This window comes from Mytilus galloprovincialis, chromosome 13, assembly GCF_965363235.1.
Source record: "Mytilus galloprovincialis chromosome 13, xbMytGall1.hap1.1, whole genome shotgun sequence".
NCBI lineage: Eukaryota > Metazoa > Mollusca > Bivalvia > Mytilida > Mytilidae > Mytilus > Mytilus galloprovincialis.
The window spans coordinates 12,509,139-12,519,445 of NC_134850.1; the positions used below are offsets into that span (position 1 = coordinate 12,509,139).

Here is a 10,307-nt window from a genome sequence, read left to right on the forward strand (position 1 = left end):
TACCCGCGACAAAAATCTTCTACTCAGAAACTACTGAGATATAAATTTGACCAAACTTGTCTACAATCATCATAAGGATATATAGTTAAAAAAAGTGTCCAATAACCCAGCCCACAAACCAAGATGGTCGATATCCGACATGGATAAAAATAGTACCTAGGATTAAATCCATTTTTTGGCTGATATCTGAAACCAAAGCATTTTGAGCAAATCTGATAAGGATAAAATTGTTTATTATATTAGGTCAAGATCTGTCTGTCCTGACAATTCAGACAAATCAGGTGACCTGATGTTGGGTTGCTGCCCCTTAATTGGTAATTTTAAGAAAAATTTTGCAGCATTTGGTTATCTTGATAATTATTAAAGATGGAGATAAACTGTAAAAACAATGCAGAGGCGGATTTAGAGGGGGCCCAGGGGGCCCGGGCCCCCCCCCCCCCCTTTTTGAAAAAAAAAATTGGTTGCTTATATAGGAAATCACTGAAGCCTGACTGGAGCGGTCCCCCTCTTAGCGCAGTCAGTGGGCCCTCACTTATGAAAATTTCAAGATCCGCCAGTGCAATGTACAGCAAAGTAAGACCTACATCATCAAAATGGTCAATTAACCCCTCAATGAGTCCCTTTAGAGTCAATTTTTAAAAAAATCATAAATTTTCTAAATTTTGGTAAATACTTACAAAATATTTTCCACTGAAACTACTGGGCCAAGTTCATTATAAATAGAGATAATTGTAAGCAGCAAGATTGTTCAATTAAGTAAGATCTACAAACACACCACCAACACTTAAACACAATTTGCCATGAATCCATCTGTGTCCTTTGTTTAATATGCACATAGACCAAACTTAGCGACACATGCAGACTCTTTAAAGCCTCTAGTTTGTTTTAATCTCCAACTCGACATACTTTTCATTCAACATCTTTCTTTTTTGATTCAGGGAAGTGTCATCTTAATCATATATATATATATATATATATATATAACTCGTCTTAACATCAACCCAACAATGTTAGATCTGTTTTCGCAAATTTTTGGTTTTTCCCTCGCCGGGATTCGAACCCATGCTACTGTGATATCGTGACACCAAATCGCCTGCACTGCAGCCGTCCCACTAGACCACACATAGTTATTATATAGCATTTATACCATAGCACATGCAGGATTGTAACAAATATTTTAATTAGTTCTCAGGCGATATAGTCATTTTGTGCTGAGGCAGTATATCAACTGTATTCAATCTATACTAAGTACTTGTAATAGTAAATTAAATGATGTCTTTCTTTTTTTTAGTTCAATACTCAGATGATGACTTCCAAGATACAATACCACAAATAGTAATTCAAGACAGAATGCAGGCAGCTCTTGCTAGTGTGCACACACTTAGAGATTACACAAGACCACACAAAAGACAAAAGACAAAACAGAAACCAGGACCTAAAGCCAAGATTGTAAGGATGAAGTTCTACATGCTACCAGATGGTTGTGCATGACCTACCTAAACTCTCAAGAAAAGACCCAGTGATCGAAAGACACCAGAGTATTGGTTATGGTATGTATACTGACATTTGTTACCATTTGATAAGAAGAAAAAAAATATGTCAGAAATTGTTTCATACTGAATTACTTAAATCTGTAACAAAATAATATATTTTATAAATGAAGGAACTAAAAAAGCAAATTAGATTAAGAACTAAACTGCACATCATAACCAAAGATAATCTTCAATTTTCACCTTAATTGAAGATTTAATTTGATTATTTTACCCGATTCGGAAGGGAGTGGTAAAATACAAATATAAATGCCCATCAAGTATTAAATGAAAACAAATCTACAGCTGCCATGATGAATTATTTTGTTTCCAATAGGACAAATTCAGTAATTTTGTTATAGATCTGTGAAAGCCCAATACATACAATACTGTTTTGGCTGTTCCATTTTACCCAATTTTGATATTATAAGTAATATTATATAATTCAATGATTATTATTTTTTAATCCATTTTCACTCATGTATTTTCTTTAAATGTAATTTAATTTGTTCTGAAGCGCACAAGAAGCTTTAAAATGCCCCTTATTTACATTTGTTAATTATCTTGTATCTGAATCTTGGCCTACATAAACTGGGGGTTTTGATGTCGAAAATTGAGAATATCTGGCAGTATAAATAAGTTAGTTGTAACATGAACAACCATTTTTGTGCATTACTGCATTTTTGCTAAAGGTAGATATGTTGTGATTATACTGCTTGACAATAATAGCTTGTCATATTAGAATTGCTTGTAACTTAAGATTATGTTTTATAGGGTACCCCTTAACCCATTTATAGGGTTCAAAGGAAAGAGCATGCCAATTCAATTTAAGATTTAAGCCAAGGGGACTTCAAAGAGAAGATCTGCAGCCTGTACACAAGACTAGCCAACAAAGACTTTGAAATCTTCACAGTTAGTCAGCAAAGAGAGTTAGTACCAGCTCCCTTCAATCCACCATTTTATAAAGAACAGAAGTACCAAGGAACCGTCATTATTAAGATTTTGGTGGTTTTTTTTCAATATTAATTATTGTCCTCAATATCCATATTATAAAGGCAGGATTTTTCAGAAGAATGAGATAAATTAATCTGGTTTAAGTGCCCTTGATTGACATTTTTTTCTAGAATCTGTCTACTTTTGTTTAATATCTTCAAAATCATTCCTTTAATTTTTTTCTGTTAGTTGGATTTAACCTGACTTATAATTAGCATAAAAATGAACTTCTGTGGTTTTAATTCTAAATTCAAAATTCATAAATTATTTGCTATTTTAAAGGTATGGTGTAAATACATGATTTATAATACAGAAATATAATAACAATCAAACTTATAAAATTATAAACTTTTACACAGCTGTAATGAAAATTAGAATTCAACATCTTATTTCAACATTATTCAACCATTGTTAAATAATGTTGTCAATAAAATCAGTTTTACTGTATAAATTAAAAAAAAAATGCAGTAAATTTTTATATACCGGTGCTAATTTTTTAGCTATATAGGCTCAGGTTTCAACTTGAATAGGTTTTATTTTTTATCAATGGTGTAATAAGAAACTGAAAACAGTTGACCAGGCTTAAAGTCATTTAAAGAAACCTCAAATTAAAAAAAATAATGCACATGTTTTTTTATAACTCAATGGATAGTTTTCATTATAAAACTTATGTATATATACTTTTTTCTGAAGAAAATTCTTTAACTTGTTCATATATAGAAGAAGTTTACTTTATTTTAATTGCTTCCTTCCAGTGTGACCCATCTTGTAAAAATTTGGTGATCACAATTGCATGGATCTCCTTAAAATAAATTATTATCTCATTGCACATGTTTTACACATGTTCAATATCCTTGCTTTTTTGTTGATTGTTAAACTTTGGCTTCAAAACACGAACTTTATTTACATGCCATATTTTCACAACAACACTGACAGATTGAGAAAAAAAGTTGACAATTATACGATATTTATGCGAATTTAAAAAAAAAATCATGCACAGAAGACTAAAGTTATTATGTTTGTATGCACTGGTTCAAGAAATGGAATAACATTATTTTTCACTGGTCACTCGTTTAATATGACTTTAACTAAGGAGGGCACCACTATTTTGAATTGTTTGAATCAACAAATGTTCGATTTCTACGCTTCACAAGTAAAACTGCTTTTCTGACCGTCAAATGGTCCGAGAACACAATTATTTCGTAGTGCATTCCTTTTAGAACATAAATGAAAATAACAAAAATCCCACCTGCGCTTTAAAGAAATTTTTACAGTGTGTTGTACTACTTTTGGGACAAATTATATCAAAATTATAGAAAACTTCATCGGCTCTAACTCAAAATATGGACAATTCTATGTTTAGGGCGTCTTGAAATCTTTTGACAGCTTCCGAAGTGCTAATTTTTAACCTTTTTCAGCTGGACCAAATCAATACTTTCCTTTAAAATTCTGGACCCAAATTTTTTTACAGTGTAATTTCACCCCCCTACTTGCAATTTGAGGCATTAAACATGGAGAAATAAATTTGGAAGGGGTATAAAAATTAATGGCAAGTAACCCACTGTCAACACTAGGGACTATATTTGTGAACAACGAAAATCAAGGGACGACAATTGTGGTCTCGGACCTAATAGGATAGAAAGAGTTGAATAATCTTAATAAAACTTGGTATGACCAAAGTTTAATAAATTATAACACTGCTTACAAAGTTTCATAACAATAGGATATATATTATAGACAGTATGTTAAATTCTATACTCTACTTTGCGTGTTAAATTTTGACGTTAAAATTGAAAAATTTCAACTATCAACATTTGGGGCTTTAAAAATTAAAATGTTGAAAAAAAATCTTTTTAAATGCCTTAATATATCAATTATCATGTACTAAAAGCAACAGAGTACTCATTTGATTTATCAGACTTAGTATAATTATTCAAAAGTCAAATTTATATGAGCCTGTGCCTTAAAATTGAGATTTTTCAATGAAGGGGGGCCTTACATGAAGATGTGATATTTTCCAGCAATTTTAAATTTGTGAAGCTTTTTGGTTATAAATAATCCTTACATATGTATTAAATGTACTTTAAATGGAAAGAAAAGTTACAAATAACATATCATATTAGTTTAAAAGGGTCTTAGGCCAAGTAAGACTGGAAATAATTTAGGCCGTGCCACATATTTACATTAAAAAATGCATATTGAGGCTATTCCCTCATGGAAAATTGGTGGCTGAATATTGTCTGAATTATTTCTGAATTATATCTGAATAATCGTCTGAATAGGTCTGAATGTTGTATTTGTCTCTATTTCTGAATATTGACTGGATTTCGGACTATTCAGCCAGTATTCAGAAACAGAAATATTCAGAAACTAAGAAATATTCAGAAAATTTATGGTTTAAATGATGCTGTATTTAAGAAATATTCAGCCATTTTTTAAGACATATTCAGCAATATTCAGAAATCTTCAGCCAATATTCTTCCAATCTTCAGCCATACTAAGAAATATTCAGACATATTAAGAAATATTCAGACATATATCAAGAAATGTTCAGACATATTAAGAAATATTCATATATATTCAGAAATATTCAACCATATTAAGAACTATTCAGACAAATTCATCCAATCTTCAGCCTTATTAAGACATATTCAGCCATAATAAGATAGCATGAAATGGAATCAAAACCCCCATTGTAACTGATTTGATCTTCCAATAGAATTAAGCCCAAGGTTTATCACTACTTCTAAGAAACACAAAATATAGTGAGTGCTTTGATCATAGATTGATCTGATCATTTTCAAATATTTAAATAAATAACATTCTTAACATCCTATCCAAGAAAAAAATGGCCTGCATGGTTGCATGCATAAGAATAAAAATAGTAACTATGGTCCGCTTAAACCTCACTCACAAACTGATTAACTAATATAAAAATTATGTGTCAGATATAAACTTCTCTTCCTTTCTGTAATTTAAAACTTGCTGTCTCTGCACTTCCAACTTGAATTGCTGAGTAAAGGTATTAAAATGGAGTCTGCATAAAATCTGTTTCATATCATTGCTGGCAGCTCATATTTAATCCCCTAAAAGTACAAAAATATCCACAAAGAATCAATTGTTCTTGAGGTTATGAAGCAATAAATTCAATAGAAACCTTATTCTATTATGCATATGTACTGTATCTTACATGGGAAGCCTAAACTCAAATTAAGACCCCCCCCCCCTTTTTATCCCTTGAAGATAAAACTTGTGACTTATAGTTTTCACTAAGTTTGTTCACCCAATTTAATTTCTACATTGTAATGTAGAAAGTGGTAGTGCATTTTTTTAAGTTATTGACTGCAGATTAACCTACAGTTACTACATTTGTATTTCAGTATTTGTACTAGGTATATAAATTTGTACATGATTTTATGAATGTGAGAACAATATATATTCATAATACTAATTGTCTGCCAAAACTTTCTGATGTTTTCTCAGATTTAAATCCTAAATGTTTTATAATAGTGCCTCAACAAATTGCATTTTATAATTATTACAATTATCATATATGTTAAATCAAAATACTTATCTGAAAACTTTTGCGTTTGGATTCTCCATTTTGTTTATCCAGCGTAATCTTTGATGACGTATGTCAGTGCGTTTCAGTCAAGGTGTCAATCTCGCCCCATATCATATCGGCCCGAAATTGATTCGTCCCCGTAACGGTGTTTCAGTGAAACTTTTCAAAACAGGCCGCCGGTCAGGTCACAAATTACGGCCGATTTGCAGGGTTTGCTGGTTAGTTGAAATTGAAATCACGAAGAGTAACTTCCCCTTAATATGGGTGTTTGTGAAATATTTAAAAATGTATTTGATCTTATTCAATATACGTTTTCCTTCGTGAATTTTAGTTTTGTGAATAATTTCTATCGTAAAATACTGCTACAACTTGTATTTCATCTTATTTATTTTTTTTATTTTGCAGGAATAAAAACTAAATAATACCATAGTTTAACGATTTTTCCCTAATAATTAGGTGAAATGTTCTACTCCACAATTAGTAAACAGTGAAATATTGCAAATTGCCGTTAGTCACTTTTGAAAAACATTGGGATAATGAAAAGAAATTGACAAGCTGAACAGTACTCAATCAGTATTCAATATGAACTGTTTGACTGAACTGTGTTTAGATTACATAACAATTTTATTACTGATCAGTGATATTAGATGACAAGGCCCGTTTTATGAGGTTGAATTATTAAGATTTTAATTATTCAAATACAAAAATGCCGCTAGTATCCGATTGAAAGGAATCATATATTCAGTTTCTTATAAGGTTAAATGACCATTTAATGTCCGGGTCTTCTTGATTTAGTCGGTATGGTGGGAGAACTGTATTTAGAGAAGTTATAATGTATAAGAAACATGAATGCCTGCAGGTGTTCAAGGATTTGTATAGTGAGACTCACTATACAAATCCTTGAGGTGTTGCATTAAAAACATTTTTCCACTGAATAGTTATTTTATTGTCGGCTCGGATTGTCGGCTTTCACCTTGCTGCAGAAGGTGTCAAAGCTAAAATTAAATAGCCTTTCAATACGTCATAATTATTTGGACTAGGTACAAATGAATTGTACTGATAATAACTGTTAGAATAGGGCTCTTCACGGTTAGTTCGGCCATATTGGATAGGGGGCAGATTTTTTGGAAGGAGGTGGAAATGGTATGAAAGTGTGGGAAATCCTATGTGTGTTTCCAAGCAACAGCTCTGTTTTAATGATGTTTTCCCGTATTTTTCACACCATTTTTACCTCTATTATGAAAATCTGCCCCCTATCCAATATGGCCGAACTAACCGTGAAGAGCCCTATTTAATATAAGTACCTTTTCTACCAAAATTAATGCCCATGCACCAGTATATCCAGTATCTTAATGATAATAAAGCAATACTGCTTTAATTTTCAAAAACGCAACGTTTTAAAAGTGCACAAGTGTTTGTTCACAGTTTTTCATCACTAAATGATCAAACTACTCATGAGTTTTTTATTATGTACACTTGGTTTTCCAAAGTATTTCATAGTTATATACCATTGGGTTTAAACTGATGACTGTTACTGCATTCACGGTCATTCCAAAATGTTAGATGAAAAAAATGGGGGGATAGGACCTTTATCAGGACTCCGGGATCAGGTGCTTTTAAGCTCAGGATTTCGGGATTGACTCTTTCGGGATCAGGGAATTCTTTTTTTCAGATTTCGGGAGGTCGGGACTTCGGGATTTCGGGATTAGGACCCCTCCTATCCCAACTCAATAATAATAGTATCTGTATTTCCCGGGGAAAACACTAAGATTCTTTCACTCTTATGTTGATGAGCCAGATGAACTTCTGAATGATTTAGAAAAATTCAGACAATATTCAGATCTATATGAGATTATAATTTACTTATTTCCAGTTTTCTGACTTTTGTCTGACGTAACTTCTGAATGATTTAAAAAAAAATTCAGACAATATTCAGATCTATATATTAGAATTTACTTATTTCCAATTTTCTGAATTTTGTCTGACATAATATCTGAATGATTAAGAATAATTCAGACAATATTCAGATATTTAGGGGTGTATTTAATTAGTTTTTGGTTTCTGAATTGATCTTACTGGTGTTTCTTAATAATTCAGACAAATAAGACAGTATTCAGAAGTTCTGAATATGTCTGAAACTTTTTCTGACTAAATAAGAAGTATTCAGACAAAATTCAGAACTATAAGACAATATTCAGACACCATCAATAAACAGGTCAGACAGGATTCAGACACGTGATTTGTTCTAAGACACATTTCAGCCAAAATTCAGAAAATTTCAGCCACATTCAGCTAATATTCAGAAATTATGGTTCATGAGGGTAAGAAATAAAAATGTGTGTCTTTTTTATCATTTCTATACTCATGTGACATGATACAACAAATCTGAGCACAAAAAGACTCTTGCATTTAACTTTTCTTACAGACAGTATGGTTTGATACAAAGATTTTTGCCTTTTTAGGGAAAAACTTGCATGCAATTTATTCTCAACAGGCTTATATTTAAACCACTTGCTATCTTACAGAAGAACAGAAAGATATTATGTGAAATGGAACAGGTACAATAGACATTGTAAAGTGCTTTTGATACAAATTTAGTGAGGTCTTTATTATGGACTTCAAATTTTATGTACCAAGCTCCCCACTTTTGACTTCATCCAAACAGGGCGTTAGACAAGGGTCATTTATACAACACATTTTGCACATATTGTCTGAGACAATCTTCTTTTCTGTAGATTCAGAGTTCATAAATAAGTAAAAGAACTAGATAAAAGCATAGAAACACAAATATTGACACATGAAAACCTGTCAGATAGAAAATCAGGATGCCATTTATGCATCAATATTGAAAAAACTATAAAATGCCTATTTTGACCATAAAATACCAAAATTGGTCATTTTTGCAGAAATTCTATAAAATAAAAGTATAAATCCTTTAGTTTCATGCTATTTGACAAATTGACACCATCAAATCATTTAGGGAAGTTGCCAAAGTACAGATTCTATATTTACAGATTTCACCTCTTAGGTCCGAGAACACAATTATTTCGTAGTGCATTTCTTTTAGAACATAAATGAAAATAACAAAAATCCCACCTGCGCTTTCTCAAAGAAATTTTTACAGTGTGTTGTACTACTTTTGGGACAAATTATATCAAAATTATAGAAAACTTCATCTGCTCTAACTCAAAATATGGACAATTCTATGTTTAGGGCATCTTGAAATCTTTTGACAGCTTCCGAAGTGCTAATTTTTAACCTTTTTCAGCTGGACCAAATCACTACTTTCCTTTAAAATTCTGGACCCAAATTTTTATACAGTGTAATTTCACCCCCCTACTTGCAATTTGAGGCATTAAACATGGAGAAATAAATTTGGAAGGGGTATAAAAATTAATGGCAAGTAACCCACTGTCAACACTAGGGACTATATTTGTGAACAACGAAAATCAAGGGATGACAATTGTGGTCTCGGACCAAATCTACAATTGACAGTGGCAACTCTCCAACTACAGTTCTGTTATTCCTTAAATGTTAAATTATGATATTCTGAATAAATGACCTTTTTCATAAATCTTGTCAGATATTCTGCAAATGAACTCGCATCCTTGATATCTATTTTCATTTTTATTTAGACAAGAAGAAAACTTTAGCTGACAAAAATAGTCTTTTGCCAATATTAACCTGCTGTTTCCATTTAACCACTTTATCAAACACTTAATTAGTTTATAAGTTCATGTAATAACCACATTGATTGTCATGTTTGGTATGATCCTGTCATTTTTCTTAATATATACCTCTTATTATAAATAACAAAATATTGAAAACCTTTAATTCTTACAGGATACAGTTGTTCAACCTCAAGTCCCTATTGATACAGAAACAGACATGACAGCAGACAGCATGAATTCTCTACCAGACATACCTCCTAATTCAAGTATGTAATTAAGCTGACTTCTGTTTCAAATATTGTTACATGAATGTGGTAAAGGGTTATTTTCCCTCACTTTTTTTGGCCCTTTTATTTCACATGTTTGTGTTTTGCCGTTTATTTCTCATGTTCTCCTTTATAGAAATAGGAAGATGTGGTATGAGTGCCAAAGAGACAACTCTCTATCCAAATAACAATTTAAAAAAGTTAACCATTATTGGTCATGGTACAGCCTTCAACACAGAGTTTGAACAACAAGCTATAAAGGGCCCCAAAAATTACTAGTGTA

At 31.7% G+C, this 10,307-nt stretch overlaps 1 long non-coding RNA gene across 1 annotated transcript; it reads left to right on the forward strand.

Annotated features, from left to right (window-relative positions):
* The first annotated feature begins 1,030 nt into the window (after positions 1–1,030).
* Positions 1,031–10,025, forward strand: LOC143057761 (uncharacterized). The gene is made up of 3 exons (XR_012972815.1): positions 1,031–1,550; positions 2,304–2,534; positions 9,931–10,025. It is a non-coding gene; the product is annotated as an uncharacterized LOC143057761 (long non-coding RNA).
* Positions 10,026–10,307: the final 282 nt, after the last annotated feature.